At 46.4% G+C, this 21,296-nt stretch overlaps 1 protein-coding gene across 1 annotated transcript in view; it reads right to left on the reverse strand.

Annotated features, from left to right (window-relative positions):
- Positions 1-20,383, reverse strand: part of PDE4B (phosphodiesterase 4B) — a 559,327-nt gene extending 538,944 nt beyond the window's left edge. Inside the window, exon 1 of the mRNA XM_068239291.1 lies at positions 20,177-20,383. The gene's annotated coding sequence lies outside the window, so the exon portion shown is untranslated. The remainder of the gene's footprint in view (positions 1-20,176) is intronic.
- Positions 20,384-21,296: the final 913 nt, after the last annotated feature.

Consider the following 21,296-nt stretch of genomic DNA (forward strand, 5'->3'; position numbering starts at 1 on the left):
ACAACATCCTGTAAGTGTCTGCACAGCCTCTGCTTCATATTACAATTAGAAAAAAAAAACAAAAAAAAAAACTTCATGATAGAAAGTACCGGTACAATAAATCCGATGAGAGGAGGGACTACACAGGCTTGTAAAGTGACACTGAAGCGAAAAAAAAAAAAAAGAAACCTCATAATATACTGAATTGGTTGTGTAGTACTGATAATTAATGGAATATTAGTAGCAAAGAAAACAGTTTCATATTTTTATTTTTAGGTATGTAGATTTTTTTTTTTATAACATTGCATCAATCTCTAATAATTGCAGTTTCCACAAAACACTCAGCATTTTAAATGATTTCACAGAGCAGGTAGTGACCCTTTGTTTATGGTTTTTCTGCAGAGAAAAGTTAAAAGAAGAAACAATGAGAGTTGAGATAAGTGCTTCAAAAGACAGTGTTGTCCACCACTTTATAAAGTCGCAGAGCTCACAGAAGCACTTTTGCATTGATAACAAATGAAGTTTCTTAAAGGGAACCTTAACTGAGAGACATATGGATGTTTCCTTTTAAATACCTGTTGCTTGTCAGCCCTGCTGATCTCTTTGGCGGCAGTAGTGGCTGAGTCACACACCTGAAACAAGCATGCAGCTAATCCAGTCTGGCTTCAGTCAGAGCACCTGATCTGCATGCTTGTTAAGGGGCTGTGGCTAAAAGTATTAACCACCCTGGCGTTCTATTAAGATCGCCAGGGCAGCTGCGGGAGGGTTTTTTTTAAATTAAAAAAAAAACTATTACATGCAGCCAACTGAAAGTTGGCTGCATGAAAGCCCACTAGAGGGCGCTCCGAAGGCGTTCTTCCGATCGCCTCCGGCGCCCAGAATAAACAAGGAAGGCCGCAATGAGCGGCCTTCCTTGTTTTGCTTACATCGTCGCCATAGCGACGAGCGGAGTGACGTCATGGACGTCAGCCGACGTCCTGACGTCAGCCGCCTCCGATCCAGCCCTTAGCGCTGGCCGGAACTTTTTGTTCCGGCTACGCTGGGCTCAGGCGGCTGGGGGGACCCTCTTTCGCCGCTGCTCGCAGCGGATCACCGCAGAGCGGCGGCGAACAGGCAGCACACGCGGCTGGCAAAGTGCCGGCTGCGTGTGCTGCTTTTTATTTCACTAAAATCGGCCCAGCAGGGCCTGAGCGGCAGCCTCCGGCGGTGATGGACGAGCTGAGCTCGTCCATACCGCCCAGCTGGTTAAAGACACAGGATCAACAGGAGAGTCAGGCAACTGGTATTTTAAAAGGAAAAATCCATATCCTTCTCAGTTTAAGTTCCCTTTAACTCTTCCTGTACTGGAAACAATAAGAGACTCATATCTGTGCTAATAATATTTAATTTCTTAGCAGTATTACACATACAAATCATACAATAAGTTTATTTTCACTTCAGATTCCTTTTACACTTGGGTTTATTTAGCGAGTTACTATACACTACATGTTAAGAGGTCCAATCCCTTCACTATAGATAGATAGAGAGAGATATAGAGAGAGATAGAGATATAGGCGTCAATTCACCAGAGGTTACCAACCTATTTATCTCTTGGGAGGTAATTTACCTCCTGTGATATCTCCAAATAGCAATTCTCCAGAAGTATAGGGGAAAATATCGACAGAGAGAAATGCAAGAGATAAATGTGAGATAAGTATGAGATAAATAAGTGATAGTTAGTAGTTAGTTTTTCTCCAAATCACAATTCACCAGGGAAGAAGGGGGGTGTGGCCATTCGTTATTTTTTCATCTCTTTATCCCCTGAATGAACCTGGAGATATCGTGGTTTCGACACAGCAGCTGCTGCTGTGTACAGCTGCTGTGTAAGATGGAGCCTTTTGAGCTTACTCTGTTAGGCCTGGTGCACACCAAAAACCGCTAGCAGATCCGCAAAATGCTAGCAGATTTTGAAACGCTTTTTCTTATTTTTCTGTAGTGTTTCAGCTAGCATTTTGCGGTTTTGTGAAGTGTTTTTGGTGTAGTAGATTTCATGTATTGTTACAGTAAAGCTGTTACTGAACAGCTACTGTAACAAAAAACCAGGGCTGTGGAGTCGGAGTCGTGGAGTCGGAGTCGTGGAGTCGGGCAATTTTGGGTGCCTGGAGTCGGAGTCGGGAAAAAATGCACCGACTCCGACTCCTAATGAATTTGTAACTGTAATTAAAATAGAAAATATGATAAAATTTTCTATTTCTCAGATAATAGTCATTAAAAATAATGTATATATACAGTAATAGCTGTGCTTAGTCCACAAAAATGAAATAAACCAATCAAAATTAGTTACTTGTGCTGCTTCAATAAAGCAGTCCCCGTATTTTTAAGGTCAGATATACATATCTGATTGTGACTGTATATATGATGCGTACACAGGAATCTCTTATATATACTAAATAACATCTATGCTGTAAGAATAAAGCCTGATGTGTAGCTGTGTCACTAATAGAGATGGTCAATGAGATGGAAATAATTCTGCACTGATGCTGATTTATGCAAATGTATGCACTCCCTTTGCTGATGAAATCAAATAATTTGATATGTTATTAAAATTTGGTTTGGTGACTACAAATTAAAGGGTACCTGAGACGGATGAAAAGTAAAGTTTTATACATACCTGGGGCTTCCTCCAGCCCCCTTCAGGCTAATCAGTCCCTCACTGTCCTCCACCACCCGGATCTTCTGCTATGAGTCCTGGTAATTCAGCCAGTCAGCGCAGTCCGGCCGCATGCCACTCCCACAGCCAGGAACATTCTGCACCTGCGCAATAGTGCTGCACAGGTGTAGTATGCTCCTAGCGGTGGAGTGTGTTCATGCGCACTACGCCAGACTGGCTCAAGTACCTGGACTCATAGCAGAAGATCCAGGTGGTGGAGGAGGACAACGAGGGACTGATTATCCTGAAGGCGGCTGGAGGAAGCCCCAGGTATGTATAAAACTTTCATTTCATCTGTCTCAGGTTTACTTTGTTACACAGTAGTACTATACTCTACATATGCACTCCTCACAGAGCTGCAGGGAATCCACTGAGAATGCTGTGCACATTGAACACAGAGGTGTTGTCTGTTCACAATCTCCTCATTCCCCTGCAGAGTACCTGCACATCATTCTTACATGTACCCACACTTACATTGCCTAGGGCCTGATAGATGTTCTTTGTTCCGGTTTGTACCTTTTACAAGTACTATTACTAAGGACTAGTTTTAGTCTAAAGGGAATAAATATAGTAGTCTACATATCCTTCTCACTTCAGTTGTCTTGTAAAATTCCTAAGCGTTGGCAGTTATGAGACGAATTTCATGTTACATACTTTTAATCAACAAAATTGTAATATGCAAATTAGAGGAGTCGGAGTCGTGGAGTCGGAGTCGGTGGAATCCTAAACTGAGGAGTCGGAGTCGATGGATTTTTGGACCGACTCCACAGCCCTGCTAAAAACGCCTGGAAAACCGCTCTGAAGTGCCGTTTTTCAGAGCTGTTTGCGTTTTTCCTATACTTAACATTGAGGCAGAAACGCCTCCGCAATCCAAAATCTGCAGCAGCCCGGGAGTATGCGTTTCTGCAAAACGCCTCCCGCTCTGGTGTGCACCAGCCCATTGAAATACATTACCCAAGCGTATCCGCAGCCGCAAGCGGATTGCAAAACGCAGCCGAACCGCTCTGGTGTGCACTAGGCCTTAGAGCTTGCTTCTATTATGAGGAGACGAAGGCGCAGGAGGAGGGTCTGTTTAATCGCCCCTCGTATTTTTCGTGAGAGAACAGTTCTTGATCATTTTACTGAGACAGAGGTGGTGAAGAAGTTCAGACTCACTCGTGATATGATTTATGATATGATCCGGCAGTAAAAGGCGGGAATACTCTGGTCAGGTAGTGGTAAAACTCCACCTCCTACCCACAATGCTTCACTTTCAAGCTTACAGAGAGGAAAAGTATCCCATGTAAATCATTAATACCGATTACCTAACTCTCTGCTTTCTCACGCTTTCCTCATGCATATCTCTCCATTATCCCCTGCTATCGAACACTTTTCTCTCTGTCCTCTCACACTGGTGAATTGACTCCAGAGTGTTAAAATACCTCATGAGATAAACTACCTACCTTTTTTCTCTTAGTAAATCCTCTCTGGTGAATTGACGCCATTGGCGTCAATTCACCAGAGAGGATTTACTAAGAGAAAAAAGGTAGGTAGTTTATCTCATGAGGTATTTTAACACTCTGGAGTCAATTCACCAGTGTGAGAGGACAGAGAGAAAAGTGTTTGATAGCAGGGGATAATGGAGAGATATGCATGAGGAAAGTGTGAGAAAGCAGAGAGTTAGGTAATCGGTATTAATGATTTACATGGGATACTTTTCCTCTCTGTAAGCTTGAAAGTGAAGCATTGTGGGTAGGAGGCGGAGTTTTACCACTACCTGACCAGAGTATTCTCGCCTTTTACTGCCGGATCATATCATAAATCATATCACGAGTGAGTCTGAACTTCTTCACCACCTCTGTCTCAGTAAAATTATCAAGAACTGTTCTCTCACGAAAAATACGAGGGGCGATTTAAACAGACCCTCCTCCTGCACCTTCGTCTCCTCATAATAGAACCAAGCTCTAAGGCCTAGTGCACACCAGAGCGGTTCAGCTGCGTTTTGCGATCCGCTTGCGGCTGCGGATACGCTTGGGTAATGTATTTCAATGGGCTGGTGCACACCAGAGCGGGAGGCGTTTTGCAGAAACGCATACTCCCGGGCTGCTGCAGATTTTGGATTGCGGAGGCATTTCTGCCTCAATGTTAAGTAAAGGAAAAACGCAAACCGCTCTGAAAAACGGAACTTCAGAGCGGTTTGCCAGGCGGTTTTTGTTACAGTAGCTGTTCAGTAACAGCTTTACTGTAACAATACATGAAATCTACTACACCAAAAACGCTTCACAAAACTGCAAAATGCTAGGTGAAACGCTACAGAAAAATAAGAAAAAGAGTTTCAAAATCTGCTAGCATTTTGCGGATCTGCTAGCGGTTTTTGGTGTACACCAGGCCTAACAGAGTAAGCTCAAAAGGCTCCATCTTACACAGAAGCAGCTGCTGTGTGAAAACCACGATATCTCCAGGTTCATTCAGGGGATAAAGAGATGAAAAAAATAACGAATGGCCACACCCCTTCTTCCCTGGTGAATTGTGATTTGGAGAAAAACTAACTACTAACTATCACTTATTTATCTCATACTTATCTCACATTTATCTCTTGCATTTCTATCTGTCGATATTTTCCCCTATACTTCTGGAGAATTGCTATTTGGAGATATCACAGGAGGTAAATTACCTCCCAAGAGATAAATGGGTTGGTAACCTCTGGTGAATTGACACCAATGAGATAGAGAGAGAGATAGAGATAGATAGAGATAGAGATATAGGCCTCAATTCACTAAGCTTTATCAAACATTTTATCAAACGTTTGATAATTTAAATCATGGGTAAAATCTAATTTTGCATTCACTAAGGTGTTAAATATTTATAGAATGTTTTATCAATAAGCAGTTCAATAAATATATAACACCTTAGTGAATTCAAAATTAGAGTTTACCCATGAGGTAAATTATCAAACGTTTGATAAAGTGTTTGATAAAGCTTAGTGAATTGAGGCCATTGGCATCAATTCACCAGAGATGATTTACTAAGAGAAAAAAGGTAGGTAGTTTATCTCATGAGGTATTTTAACACTCTGGAGTCAATTCACCAGTGTGAGAGGACAGAGAGAAAAGTGTTCGATAGCAGGGGATAATGGAGAGATATGCATGAGGAAAGTGTGAGAAAGCAGAGAGTTAGGTACCGTATTTTTCGCCGTATAAGACGCTCCGGAATATAAGACGCACCCAGGTTTTGAGGGCAAAAACCAGGGAAAAAAAAGAATTCATAGTAAACCTGGTGCGTCTATATTCCAGGAGCGTCTTGTAGGTGTTCTACCCTAATTAATGTCCTCAGGAGTCCCCCATGTGCCCTCAGTGTCCCCATGTGCCCTCAGTGCCCCCCCCCCTTAGGTGTCACGTATGTGTCCTCAGTGTCTCCCATGTGCCCTTAGGTGTCCTCAGGTGTCCCCCGTGTGCCCTTGGGTGATCCCAGTGTGGACCATATGAGCCCTTAGGTATTCCCAGTGTGGCCCCCAGGTGTATATTATGTGCCCTCAGTGTCCCCCATATGCCCTTAGGTGTCCTCAGTGTAGTCCTCAGGTGTCCCCATGTGCCCTTAGGTGGTCCCAGTGTCCCCCATGAGCCCTTAGGTGTTCCCAGTGTTGCAATAGGTGTCCCCATGTGCTCTCAGCTGCCCCCATGTCCTGGATCTTGCAGAATGGTGTTATGTACTGACTGCGAGTGACGTCAGAATAGGAAACTCCCCTGGTAATACAGCAGTGTCACGTAGGATCCCCTCTTAGTTTGTGCACCAGCAGGCAGGGAAGCCCAGCCTCGGACTCATATTCTAGCCCTTCAGTCTTCCCAGAGAAATGGTGCAGCAATCTTGAGCTCAAAACTTCCTCTCTGCTCTAAAAGAGCAACAGCATAATGACCCCAGCTCCCTGTGTGGTCCGCTCCCCGTTCCCCGTGTAAATAGTCTGGCGGGCGGCATGTATGTATAGAGTGGCCCCCGAGATTACTGCCTGGCTCCCCGTGCATCAGCTTGCCCAATCTCCTCTCCCCGCATCTGTGCGCTCATCCCCCGCTGATGTGTCCGACTCTCACCCCCCGCGCTGATGTCCGCTCACCCCCACTGCCGCTGATGTCCGCTCACCCCCGCTGATGTGTCTGCTCCCCGCCGGGTGTCAGGCTCAGCATAGCGGCAGTCTTACTCACTTTAGCCGCTCTCTGGGAATGCAGACCTGGTCTCCTCTCGTCACCCCTCTAGTGATGGCTTCATCAATGACGCGTATCATAGAAGCCATCACTAGAGGGGCGGCAAGAGAGGAGACCAGGTCTGCATTCCCGGAGAGCGGCTAAAGTGAGTAAGACTGCCGCTATGCTGAGCCTGACACCCGGCGGGGAGCAGACACATCAGCGGGGGTGAGCGGACGGCAGCGTGGGTGAGCGGACATCAGCGCGGGAGGTGAGAGGACACATCGGGCGGGGGATGAGCGGACGGCAGCGGGGGATGAGCGGACATCAGCGGCAGCGAGGGGTGAGCGGACACATCGGGCGGTGGGGGGAGGGAGTGAGCGGACATCAGTGGCAGCGGGGGTGAGTGCAAACACATCAGCGGGGGTGATCTGGGGGCCACTCTATACATACATACATGCCGCCTGCCAGACTATTTACACGGGGAAGGGGGAGCGGACCACACAGGGAGCCAGTGCAGGGAATCCCCGACGTGGCGGCGGTTCGTATCTGCAGGCGTTCGTAAGTCGGGGATTCCCTGCATTTGCCGTATAAGACGCAGGGACTTTTTCTCCCCATTCTGGGGGGAGAAAAAGTGCGTCTTATATGGCGGAAAATACGGTAATCGGTATTAATGATTTACATGGGATACTTTTCCTCTCTGTAAGCTTGAAAGTGAAGCATTGTGGGTAGGAGGCGGAGTTTTACCACTACCTGACCAGAGTATTCCCGCCATTTACTGTCGGATCATATCATAAATCATACCACGAGTGAAACTTCTTCACCACCTCTGTCTCAGTAAAATTATTAAGAACTGTTCTCTCACGAAAAATACAAGGGGCGATTAAACAGAACCTCCTCCTGCGCCTTCGTCTCCTCATAATAGAAGCAAGGTCTAAGGCCTAGTGTACACCAGAGCGGTTCGGCTGCGTTTTGCAATCCGCTTGCGGCTGCGGATATGCTTGGGTAATGTATTTCAATGGGCTGGTGCACACCAGAGCGGGAGGCGTTTTGCAGAAACGCATACTCCCGGGCTGCTGCAGATTTTGGATTGCGGAGGCGTTTCTGCCTCAATGTTAAGTATAGGAAAAACGCAAACCGCTCTGAAAAACAGCACTTCAGAGTGGTTTGCCAGGCAGATTTTGTTACAGTAGCTGTTCAGTAACAGCTTTACTGTAACAATACATGAAATCTACTACACCAAAAACGCTTCACAAAACCGCAAAATGCTAGCTGAAACGCTACAGAAAAGTAAGAAAAAGCGTTTCAAAATCTGCTAGCATTTTGCGGATCTGCTAGCGGTTTTTGGTGTGCACCAGGCCTAACAGAGTAAGCTCAAAAGGCTACATCTTCCACAGCAGCAGCTGCTGTATGAAAACCACAATATCTCCAGGTTCATTCAAGGGATAAAGAGATGAAAAAATAACGAATGGCCACACCCCCTTTCTTCCCTGGTGAATTGGGATTTGGAGAAAAACTAACTACTAACTATCACTTATTTATCTCATACTTATCTCACATTTATCTCTTGCATTTCTCTCTGTCGATATTTTCCCCTATACTTCTGGAGAATTGCTATTTGGAGATATCACAGGAGGTAAATTACCTCCCAAGAGATAAATAGGTTGGTAACCTCTGGTGAATTGACGCCATAGAGAGAGATAGAGAGAGATAGAGATAGAGATAGAGATAGCGATAGAGATAGATATATTAGTTCATATTGAGTACAGGTGTGCTTTAAAGAATACTAAGCTGGAACATTAACAAGGGGAAAATCGATTCAGGTCATTTTGGCCCCTGCTTGGCCCAGCACAGCGCCTGATTTGGGCACCAACATAAGCCATAATATTATGCTAAAGTGGCACAGAGAAACATTTACAATAAAATCACCGTAATTCAGGTGTTGGCAATAGCCGGACCTGGAATTAAGTGGCCAAAAGAAAAAAAAATGAGGTAACCAGTAGGGGAATATACTACGGCTGTGGAGTCGGTACAAAAAACATCCGACTCCAGGTACCCTAAATGGCTCAGACTCCTCAATATATTCCCATAGATTACCTGGCTCAGGAATAGCAGTCTTTCGGCTTCTCCCTGTGCCCAAAATGCATGTGGCCAGGACATACGGATGCAAGGAAATTTCCCTTAAAGGGCTAGCCTTGGGGGGGGGGGGGGGGGAGAGAAAAATCCTTCTTAGCTTTTCCCATTTTAACTGTGGCTATTTTGAAGCCAATCCTGCGGTCATTTCCTCCCTTACTCTCCTCTGCCTGATTGTGTATGCATTGCCTTCCCTTCACTATAGAAAGTGCATTGACTCAGAATGAGAAACATTGGCCAGAGAGGAACAGAGGTGTAGGAGGGGAAAACAGGAGGGAAAGAGGCTTTAGCCAATCAGGCTGCATTAGTTACTGTATTTTTGAACTATAAGACTCACTTTTTCTCCCCCAAAAGTGGTGAAAAAAGTCACTGCGTCTTATAGTCCAAGTGCATGGAATTCCTGACTTGTAAACGCCTGCCAATACGAACCTCCAACCAATGTCGGGACTCCCTGTACTGTGCCGATGCAGAGGAGGACACAAGGGTACACAAAGGGGCATAGAGGAGGACACAAGGGGGACAGAGTCGGACACATAGGGGAACACAGGAGGAAACAGGGACACACAAGAAGAAATAGGGGGCATGAGTTACAAAGGGGGCATAATCCACAATATGCCCCTTCACCATGGATGCACCAGGTTTAGTGTATTTTTTTTTTCCTCCTGTTTTTGTCCTCTAAACCTATGTGCATCTTATGGTCAGGAGGATCTTTTAGTCCGAAAAATATGGTAAGTCTGAGGGGAAGAAGAGAAGCAAAAAAGAACAACCCAGCATGCCCTGCAACTTCCTTTTTGTGTACCAAATAAGAGTCAGGTAAACTGTGAAATGATCATTTATCGACAAGAACCGCAAGGGTCCCTGCACACTGCAAATCCGATTTTTGATTCCGTTTCCGATTTGCAATTCTGATTTTCCCTGATTGCTATGAGCAACAAAAAAAAAACGCAGAAAAAAAAACGCAGCATGCAGTAATGATTAGAAATCGGAATCGCATGCAGTGTGCATGGAGACTTGTGATTTTAAATTTTGGATTGCCTGGTTGGTTAGCATCCTTATTACATGTTTACCAGATAAAAATACAGAATTGATTTTTGATTTTATGCCCGACAGTTACACTTTAAAGCTTTTCAAAATTACAACCTTTGTCCATTTTAAGGCTGACCGTGCCTTACAAATAAGTCTATAAAAAAGGGTTGGACACCATAACATGCTAAATAAACATAAGTTTGAAAGCCTGTGCGTTGGTTTCCTGGCACGGAATTTATAGTCCACTAGTTGACCTAAGCCTGTTTAAAAATGGGCTCTAGGTCTCTTAACGCAGCCAGTCAGTGCACCCGCCCACCTGTCCTCCCGCTCGGCAGGCCCTGCATCCTGTCCCAACGGCTCTGAGTGCTTGACATGCGCAGTAGCACAAAGCACTGACACAGGGACAGGTGCAGGGACACTTGTATTTCATTATATGGGATACTGGAGGTGGAGTACCACCAGTGCACGAACTACCAGGTTAAATTGGCCTGGATTATAACAACCAGGTTGACTTAGCCTGGATAAGGGGAACAGACTGCACTGCTTTGCTTGGTCTATGACAGTACTGTGTAATTTTTATGTCATTTCTTGGCCGCTGTTCTCTTTTAAAAGTACAAATATAAGGTGGGTGGTCTGGCAGCAAATCGTACAAGTAATTTCTAACGGCACAGCTCATATCAAGAATAAGCCCGTCCATTAAACATGCCACAAATACCATCAAGCCTGCGCTCTGCCAGCGTTTTCCCGAGTTGTAAACACGAGGTGGGCGTACATCACACAAGACTAGAAGAGAATTTAATCTCTCCTGACAAACTATTTTTGTATTCCTACATAAGACAGGAATATTAGGCAGCTCTGTATTTTTTCTCATAAGAATTGTTATTTTGTGAATATGTTTTATTGCCTGGCTTTACCACTAGCTACATGATGAATGAGAGAGCCTGAACTCTTACCCTCACCCTGAACACACCTAGGATAGTGTGAAAGAGGAGGATTACGGTGTGTTCTGGTGGCCGGCTGAACAGTGTGGACATCACCAGGGCTGGATTACTGGCAGGGCTGTGGAGTTGGAGTCGGAGCAATTTTGGGTACCTGGAGTCGGAGTTGGAGTCGGTAGCTTCATAAACTGAGGAGTCGGGAGTCGGATGATTTTTGTACCAAATACACAGCCCTGGTAAGTATTAGACTAAGGAGTCGGAGTTGAGAAGTCAGAGTCGGAATTATTTTGGGTACCTAGAGTTGGAGTTTTTCATAAACTGAGGAGTCGGAGTATTTTTGTACCGACTCCACAGCCCTTGGTCCTGGGCGGTTGCTGTCCAAGGGGGAGGATGAAAATGGAAGAGGCTACAAAATCCCTGTTTTGGGATTTGGTGAGGCAAGTCATTACTGGATTGGCATGAAGGTTCCTGTTTCCATGCCCAGTACTGATGCACTTGTTCCTGTGTATTGGGTATGCATGGCTCATTTATGAGCTTGCACATGCCCAGTCCGCAGGAACTAGTTCAGGGACACGGGCAACTGCAGCTCAGTCTGACAAGCCTGCAGTGGGAAGCAGCGTGGGATGGGAGTTAGGGGGCAGCCCAGGTGGAAACATCAAAGGGCAATACAAAAGCTTGGCAGGTGAGCTTTTTGTCCCTAGGGTTGGAAAACGTACAAGGGGACATGATCTTCGTATGGAGGAAAAAAAGCTATTGCCATCTATCTAGAAAGGGGTCCTTCAGTGAGAGTTAAAAATCTAGAATATCTTACCTTAGGAAGTAGTTATGGCAAACTCTAGATCTGCATTTAAAAAGGGCTTGGATGCTCTATATCTGCAGCTTGGATGCTTTCCTTGCAATGAGGTGATCCTTACTAGCGCTACCACAATGACATAATACAACAGCTGAAGGATAACGTATAGAGGGCTCCTCTGGTCCAGGGGACCTAGTACAGATGCAACCTCTGCATAGCCTATTGCTATGTGCAGTGTTCTCCCCACATAGCCTATTGCTATGTGCAGCTTCACCCGGCTAGTTTTGGTGAGCACCCGGCTGTCATCAGCTCGCCTCCTCCTATGCTGGCAGCAGAGTTGCTCACAGAAGCCCTGGCCCTGCCTTCTTGCCTCACCCAGCTACTTTTTCATGCCACCCGACTACTATTTCATGCCTCCTGGCTAGAAAAAATTTCTGGGGAGAACACTGATGTCACTGACTTGTGCACACTACATGCGATGCTGTCACTTTTACTGCAATGCAAATAGTAGTAACAGCCCATGTTAATCAATGTGTTCTGTTTGCGCTCTATAACAACTGACAGCTGGCTGCATATTTCACACACTACGCGTATTTTTACATCCAATGAATAATATCCAGCTGTGTACGCATGCATATTAGTGCACAGGGGACTTCATATGAAAGAATTCCACTTTAGTTGAGAAACCCTTAATGCCTTTAGTTTGGGTGTGCATTTTTACAGGAATAATAATAATATTTCCCCTGCTTACTTTTCTCTCTTGCGCATCAAAATGTACCTGAGCTGAAAAGCGAAAAAGGATATTTACTTCTTCCAGCCCCCTGTAGTCTGTCAGCTCCCTCCATGTCCTCTGGGCCCCCTCTGTTATGCGACTGTAAATCCCATTAGCCCCACTACCGCCTCCCCAATAACACTCCTGTGGTCAGGAGAGTTCTGCGCATGTGCAGTCCGCTAAAGTTGTATTCTTCGCTTGTGAGATGGAGGAGGTGCACAGCCCGGAACAGCGCATGCGCAGTAGCCCAGCACCCAGCTAGATCACAGAATTCAAGGCAACAATGTGGATAAGACCGGAAAGATATCAAGGAAGCTGGCAGGGGGCTGGAAGTAGCCCCAAGTAAAAATTCTTAAAGTAAATCTGAAGTGGGGGTGAGTGAGTGAAATACTTACCTATGGAGAGGAAAGACTCTGGATCTCATAGAGATTTCCCTGGTCATCGACCTGTGCCCATGTTCCCCCAATGAAGTTCTGTATCTTCAGGACGTCCGAGTACTTTTGAAGACGGGTGCATCTGTACTGTGTATGCACAAGTCTGGACTCTGATCCGCACATCTTCAGGAGTATTTGGAAACATGCCCAAGAAGGGCAGAAGATATATTCATCCAAGCTGGTTGAGAAAATTCCCCAGGGCCCGAACACCAGTACAGAGGGAGGACTAGGAAGGGATCCAGAGCATTCCTTCTCTGTAGGTGAGTAATTTTTCTTTTTTATTTTTAAGCTCGCTTCAGTATTGCTTTAAGCACGGTTATGTGAATTTGTGCGCTATTATATAGAATATGGTCTTTCCCAAAAATTATGTTAATTAACATAGTAGTGGCTGTCTAGTGAAGTATCGCAAGAGCAATACATCACTACCGCATGGCAAATAAAGGCAGCAGCTGTTGCTAAGTAACGCATGGTACGCTGCCACTAGCCCGCCCGGAAGAAAAAATTAAGTTGCGATGCTCTATTAGTGCTCGTAACATCGATTTAAATCGCACTGTTTGGCAGCACTATTGTTAGTGAATCAACCCCATTCGTTGTTATATGTGCAAAAGAGCGCCGCAGCGCCGTATACATGTAAACACCGGGGAAGGTCTTCCCCGTGTGTTTACATTTACCCTGCGAGCCGCCGATCGGCTCGCAGGATGTTCACGGAGACACCCTCCGTGAACTGACATGGAACGGTTTCCATGGAATACACTTCAGGATTCAGGGGCGTACTTATACGCACCGAGAATCCGGAAGTGGTTAAGATGCAAAGTGTAGTTTGTAAACTGCAAACATTATTATAAAAAATAAAAAGCTATGTAACTGAAAATACAAATATGAGACTCATTTCTTTCCTACTAATGTTCTATTTATTATCCATACTACACATACAATTTGTTATATCATACTTTTTTTCTGCTTCAGTTTGACTTTAAAAACTACAAATATTTAAAAAAAAAATCTCAGCTGTAAAACCATTCTATAAACCTTTGATGGGGTCCATAAACACTTTAATGATTGGTGCAGCCATATTGCTTTTGCTTTCAAAGCTTGGCATGTCATCTTCTGTCATATGATGTACATAGCACACACATGTCTATGCTGCCTGACTGTGCATGCGTTCTGTACCTGTCACAATGTCATCATTCTACCATACCGCTCCCTGGAGGCAAACCTCGAGACCTATGCCTGGGCAGAGTCCCCTGGTGGGAGCACCAGGGGGGCTTCTTACCAATAAAAAGAAAATACATTTCTTGAGAAAACAATATTGTTAGATCCTATTATAATATGAAAGCATTCATACAAAAACAAAGTTAGAATGTTGTGGCAGGCATCCATCAACGTGGTTCTGCTGGCTGTATAAAGTGCCATCTACATGTTACTCTAGTCTAAAAAGTAGCCAGAAATTCTAAAACTGTTGTCATCTTATGCCCTTTTACACTTCAGAAGTACAGGATATCTTAGCATACCATACACCCTGCCACATGTGCTCCAACACAATGCCAAGTGTCCTAGAGCCTAGGTTCTCAACCAGGGATGTGAACCTTCCAGGCCCCCTAACCCTGAAAAGTGAGGCAATCTGGCTACCCCACATGGTGCTATGTGTGCTCTGCCCCAATGTGTGCAGGTCACGTAAACACTCCCCCAGCCTCAGATCTAGCAGAGTAGCGCGGCAGCGAAGCTTCGCACTGTACCTCATTCGGCACAGGTCTTCAGTGTGAGCCATTAGATGTCTAGCTACTAACTGAGGGATTATATATGGGTATCAGGTAAAATGAACAGCTTTGCATTTCATACTGTACTCTTTATTTCTGTTTGTTCTTTTATTTTATACATTTATAGTGATTTATACTTTTTATATGATGTTGTGTCATTGTATATATAGGGGAAGTGACTACACCCAGTTAGTGGCAGCTTGTATCTATTATGCTGGTCCCTCCCATGTGAGGGCTTGCACATGCCAAACCTGGGTGTGTGACATATTCCCCTCCTTTTAAATCAAGAGGATGGAGCTGTATTTTGTGAGCTATGTTTAAGGGCCGAACGGCCCGAAACATGTCAGCCCATGTACTTTTTTAAATCCGCTTTGAGGATACGTCCTAAATAAACTACGGTTTTTGTGAAGAGACTTTGTTGCGGACCACATCTTTTCCATATTTGCTTCAGGATTTGGGCCTGGCTGCCTTAGGTCCAGCACTGCTCTACACAGGGCAGTTGAGCGGTGATCCAAACTTTTTACTTTTGTTCTTCTTCAGTGTAGCCTACATACAACCATCACCTAGTGGCTCCTAACACTCCAGGACGCTAGGTAAAGGCTGTACAGTGGCTACACGGAAGTGGAAGAAAAGAGCACCGGTTCCTCCAGCAGAACGAGACACAGTATGAAGCTCCGCTGCCACGCTACTCTGCATCCCACGACCTGGTCCTCTTCTGGCTGCGGGGTCTAATGTTACACCCGTTCTCAATCTGTGGTACGTGTACCCCATGGGGTAACTGATGAGTCCATGTGGTATTTGGGCTTGTTATATTATAAATACGTGAACACGAGGGGAACCTCGGGTCAAAAAATCAAATACTTACCTAAGGAGAGGGCTGAGGTCCAGAGGATGGCGTGGAAAGCCTTAGGACACTGCGTGGGAAGGCTCCAGACCTCCACCGCTGCCCAGGACCCTCTTAAAGGAATACTTAAGTCAAAAAAAAAAATGACATTTACTCACCTGGGGCATCCCTCAGCACCCCGAAGCTGGATGGTGCCCTCGCAGCCCCGCTCCGATCGTCCTGTCCCCGCCGGCGGCTACTTCCGGTTCGGCGACAGCCGCCGACAGGCTGGGAACGCGGCTGATTTTCCGCGTTCCCAGCCGCTGCTATCACTCTCTATGCTGCTATAGCGTATAGCGGAAAATCAGCCGCGTTCCCAGCCTGTCGGCGGCTGTCGCCGAACCGGAAGTAGCCGCCGGCGGGGACAGGACGATCGGAGCGGGGCTGCGAGGGCACCATCCAGCTTCGGGGTGCTGAGGGATGCCCCAGGTGAGTAAATGTCATTTTTTTTTTTGACTTAAGTATTCCTTTAAACATCGTGGCCGCGCTCCTCTTCATGCACACCTGTGCAAGCAAGGCTGCGCCCTTGCTTAATGAGTATGGTCATGTGCTTTAGGGGAGTCTGCATTCGGCAAAGGTGGACCAGAGGACAGTGTGGAAAACCTTTACAGGATCCAAAGGATTTCCTCTTAGGTAAGTATTTTTACTTTCGACCCGAGGTTCACCACGGTTACACTTATCAAATTTAGAGTTTCAAAAAAAAAAAAAGATACATTCTACAAAAAACACCAAACTCGTATTTTAGCTAATTAAAAGCAACAGTAAATGTTTGCAAACTGTTTAGAAATGATTATCATGTCCAGCAAAGTTCCCGGTATCCAGCACCAGCGGGTATCTCCTAATACATGTGCTTGCCGGTTGCATGAGTAACCAACCAAAAGAGCACAAACATTTCCCCTGTGCAGCATAAAATACTTACTGAGCCTACCTGTAGCTCCTAGTTATTGGACTGGCGTTCTCTGTGTACGGCTTCCGGCGTGTCACCCAACCCGGCGGACGCCAGAAAACCGGTAGGAGTTACAGAAGGCTAGAAGATGCTGCCTGGAGACTCTAAATATTTTATACCCTGCAGACCCCCCAAAGAACTGTCCCTGTTATCCCCTCAGGCATGCCGGTTACAGGTTACTTGAGACTTCTGATTGCCGGAGTTCCAGTGTGGTGAAAGATTTTGCAACCAGTTGCAATAATTTATAGGCATTAGTATCAGAAAGTGCAACCTAACCATTGACTCAAAGCTATTACGATCAGAAAATGCAACCCAACCTCACCCTATTCTCACACAGAACCCTCCACTGCTGATGCCTAACTCTAACCACCCTCTTGGCAATGCCTAACCGTAAGTACCCCCCTAGCGATGCCTAACCCTAAGTTCACCCTGGCGATGCCTAACCCTAAGTACCACCCTGCCAATCCTAACCCTGAGACCCCATTTACACTTAATCAGTTACTCTCAGTTATAACTGAAAGAACAGATTTTCGAAGTAAGATCCATGTTATCCTATGGCACCTTTTACACTAAACGCTGTTTAACTGAAATATTTTTCACAATGCATTGCTATGGAGAAGGAAAAAAAAATGTGTACCAACTGATTAGTGTAAACAGGGCCTTAGTAGTTGCCTAACCCAAAGATCCCCCCTGCCAACGCCTAACCCTAATTACCCCCTAATTCCTAACCCTAACTAACCATAACTGCTCCCCTCCAGCTGTAAACCTGGCCAAAGAAAACGAAAATGATCTGTTAGATGTCAGCTGTTGCAAATAATTACAACTGGGATTACTGAAAGAAGCTGCATATGCGCAGTTATGCACAGTCCATACATCACGCGTCCGCCGGACAGCAAGTTGCAAAATATGTTGGGTCGCAATTTCTTTCACCACACTGGATAACAGGGACTTTGCTGTACTATTTTTAAACTATATATTTAACAGGAGGTACTTGAGATAATTTTTACCCTACATGGGGTACTGGGCCAGCACAGGCTTCAAAAAGGGGGCGCATACCCTGTTTCCCTAAAATTAAGACATACCCCGAATGTAAGTAAAGTGTTTTATTACTGGAGCCGATGGTCTTGCAGAAGAGTCATGGCCACCGGCGTACCTACCGGGGATGCGACCCCCTCAGCCGCAGGGGGGCCCGGGGCTGCTCTGGGGCCCGCTCACTGTGCGTGGGGGGGGGGGGGGGAGCGCTGCTCTGGACCCCCCAGCAAGGTGCTCAACTGGCCGCAGCGTCTAATAGACGCTGCGCCAGTTCATTCCCCGCAGCCCCGCTCCAGCAGCCTGCATAGTCTCCGGCAGGCAGAGCAGGGCTACGGCAAGATGGCCGCCGAAGAAGCCCTACACTGGAGACTATTTGTGTCTCTAGTACAGGGCTTCGGCAGCCATCTTGCCGTAGCCCTGCACTCTGCCTGTCAGCGCGGGAGATGTGCTGCAGGAGGACTCGGGGAGCTGCGAGCCAGATGCCGGGAGAGGAGAAGACTTCTGTCAGGTAAGTGAATTGTTTTTTTTCACAGGTGCATTTTTTTTTTCTAGTGTCTGCTGCCTACATTGTGATTTTCAGGTGTCTGCTGCACACATTATGATTTTCTGGTGTCTGCTGCCCACATTACGATTTTCAGCTGTCTGCTGCCCACATTACAATTTTCTGGTCACTGCTGCCCTCATTGCGATTTTCTGGTCACTGCTGCCCACATTGCGATTTTCTGGTGTCTGCTGCCTACATTGCGATTTTCAGGTGTCTGCTGCCCATATTATGATTTTCTGGTGTCTGCTGCCCACATTACGATTTTCAGGTGCCGGCTGCCCACATTACGATTTTCAGGTGTCTGCTGCCCACATTACGATTTTCTGGTCACTGCTGCCCTCATTGCGATTTTCTGGTCACTGCTGCCCACATTGCGATTTTCTGGTGTCTGCTGCCTACATTACGATTTTCAGGTGTCTGCTGCCCATATTATGATTTTCTGGTGTCTGCTGCCCACATTACGATTTTCAGGTGTCTGCTGCCCACATTGCGATTTTCAGGTGTCTGCTGCCCACATTGCGATTTTCAGGTGTCTGCTGCCCACATTGCGATTTTCAGGTGTCTGCTGCCCACATTGCGATTTTCTGGTGTCTGCTGCCCACATTGCGATTTTCTGGTGTCTGCTGCCCACATTACGATTTTCTGGTGACTGCTGCCCACATTGCGATTTTCTGGTGACTGCTGCCCACATTGCGATTTTCTGGTGACTGCTGCCCACATTGCGATTTTCTGGTGACTGCTGCCCACATTGCGATTTTCTGGTGACTGCTGCCCACATTGCGATTTTCTGGTGATTGCTGCCCACATTGCGATTTTCTGGTGACTGTTGCCCACATTAGGATTTTCTGGTGTGTGCTGCCCACATTATGATATTCTGGTGACTGCTGCCCACATTAGGATTTTCTGGTGACTGCTGCCCACATTACAATATTCTGGTGACTGCTGCCCACATTAGGATTTTCTGGTGACTGATGCCCACATTACGATTTTCTGGCCCACATTACGATTGTCTGGTAAAATGCTGCCCACTTTACAATTAATTTACAGTGAAACGCTGCCCCATTACGATTATTTGGCACCTATGGGGGGGGCCCCATCCAAATATTCGCAGGGGGGCCCAGTGATTTCTAGTTACGCCCCTGGTCATGGCTCCATTATTAGGCCAATCACTCCACTTGCTGCCACCTAATAAGTGCAATGATTGGATCAATAACTGAGCCATGGTCCCACCTGCGAGACCATCGGCTCCAGTAGACACATAAGTTGCCATACTTCTTCCCCAAAGGCTGAAGCTCAGGGACACAGGGTAAGAGGAGGATGCTGGGGGACATCAGAGGACATGGGGACATCACGAGTACATGGGGACAGCGGAAGACACAGCAGAGGACAGGGGGGGGGGGGGCACAAGAGGACATGGGTACAGAGGGGGGACACCAGACCAGGAGGACATGGAAACAGCAGAAGACACAGCAGAGGACATAGGAGGACAGGGAATAGAGGAGGACACTAAAGGTACAAGGGGGACACAAGCACACAAGAGGTGGATCCACAGTTGGGGAGGCAGGAGGACACACAGCACAGGAACTTGTGTGTTCATAGAAATAGAAGACATCCCCTGAATATAAGCTCTAGCACAACTCTTGGAACAAAAAAAAAATAACATAAGACATAAGAAACGGTCTTGTTATTGAGGTACCCATAAAATGCTGAGGAACACAGGAGGGATCCCTTCAGTCTCTCTACCAAGGGGGGAGACTTGCTACCTATGAAGTTTCTGCAGGTCTGTCCCCCTGTATAGAACAAGCATCTCGGCTGGTGGCAGGTGCACTTGTCACTGTCAGCTAAAGCATGAAATAAGAAGCCTTTTGTATGAAACTCCATGATTGTGTCCCTGGCACATGTCGGCGCACACGGGCAGCACACCCGCTTCACACTTCAGAGGAAACAGCCAGGGTACTCGCTGAACAGCCGCGGCTCGGGGGGCTTCTATGATCACCTCAAGCGGAGGAGACGCTTCTCTCTATAATGAAGAGGCTTCCTCAGAACACGCTCGTTATGGCTGAAGAAGCGGAACACACAGCGCGGCGCACACTCACCTCAACGACGAGCTCGGCACTTGTTCATCGCTTTCCTATTGTCCTGTGACGAGAGCCAGCAGCGTCCCCCAGGAGGTGACAGCAGAGCAGCGCCTTGCGTTACATCCCATTCATAAGACAGGCTCCGTCCATTTACACACCCGCCGAGGCTGAGCCCTCCCTCCCCATCTGGCAGCACGCAGGGTGATCTCTGGCGAGGCTCCTGCTTCAGCACCGACCTCTCTCCACTCAACTTCCACAGAGCTGCTGCTTCTCCTCACACCCGCCCGCCTTTTTTATAGAGGGCACAATTATCTGCGTGATTCACCGGAATGTCAGGTGTGTAACACAAATCTCCCCCCCTTCTTTCTCCCCCACCCCACTTACAGGAAGCAGCAGCGTTATAGAATAGCATGAGGTAAAAGCAGAATAGATTTATTTCTACAGAATACACCAGTAGCTCTGATGGGGACCCAGAACCATTAGGGAAGTATGCGGGGCTAATACAGACTGAAAAGCCATTTTACTAGAAAGTAACACTGACTATTCTGTTTAAAGAGGAACTCCAGTGAAAATAATGTAATTTAAAAAAATGCTTAATTTTTACAATAATTATCCTACCTATAAAACCTAACTGTCCCTGCGTACGCCTGTCCTTAGGTCTGTGCTTTTTGCTACTGCGCATGTGGACAGCCATTGGGACAGGAGGACGGGGCCAGTTAGCCGCGCGGGCGGACATGTGCTCACGGTCGCGGCGGGCTGGTGTGCATGCATGCGCACTGACGTGACGGCAGAGAGAGACAGACCTAGAGCCCGTTTTTAAACGGGGTTAGGTCTACTAGTGTATAAATGATTTAGTCAGTGTTTCTTTCCTCTCCTTGATTTACATTCTGACATTTATCACATGGTGACATTTTTACTGCTGGCAGGTGATGTCATTGGAAGGAGAAGCTGCTTTTTTGGGGGGCAGTTGTAAACAGCTGTTATTTCCCACAATGCAACAAGGCTTCCACAGTGTGATGTTAGAACCATGGTCCTGACTTCACACAGTGGGAAGTGTTTCACCACAATATCAGCCATACAGAGCCCCCTGATGATTTGTAAAAAGGAAAATATTTCTCATGGGAAAGGGGGTATCAGC

This window comes from Hyperolius riggenbachi, chromosome 6 (genome assembly GCF_040937935.1).
Source record: "Hyperolius riggenbachi isolate aHypRig1 chromosome 6, aHypRig1.pri, whole genome shotgun sequence".
Taxonomy (NCBI): domain Eukaryota; kingdom Metazoa; phylum Chordata; class Amphibia; order Anura; family Hyperoliidae; genus Hyperolius; species Hyperolius riggenbachi.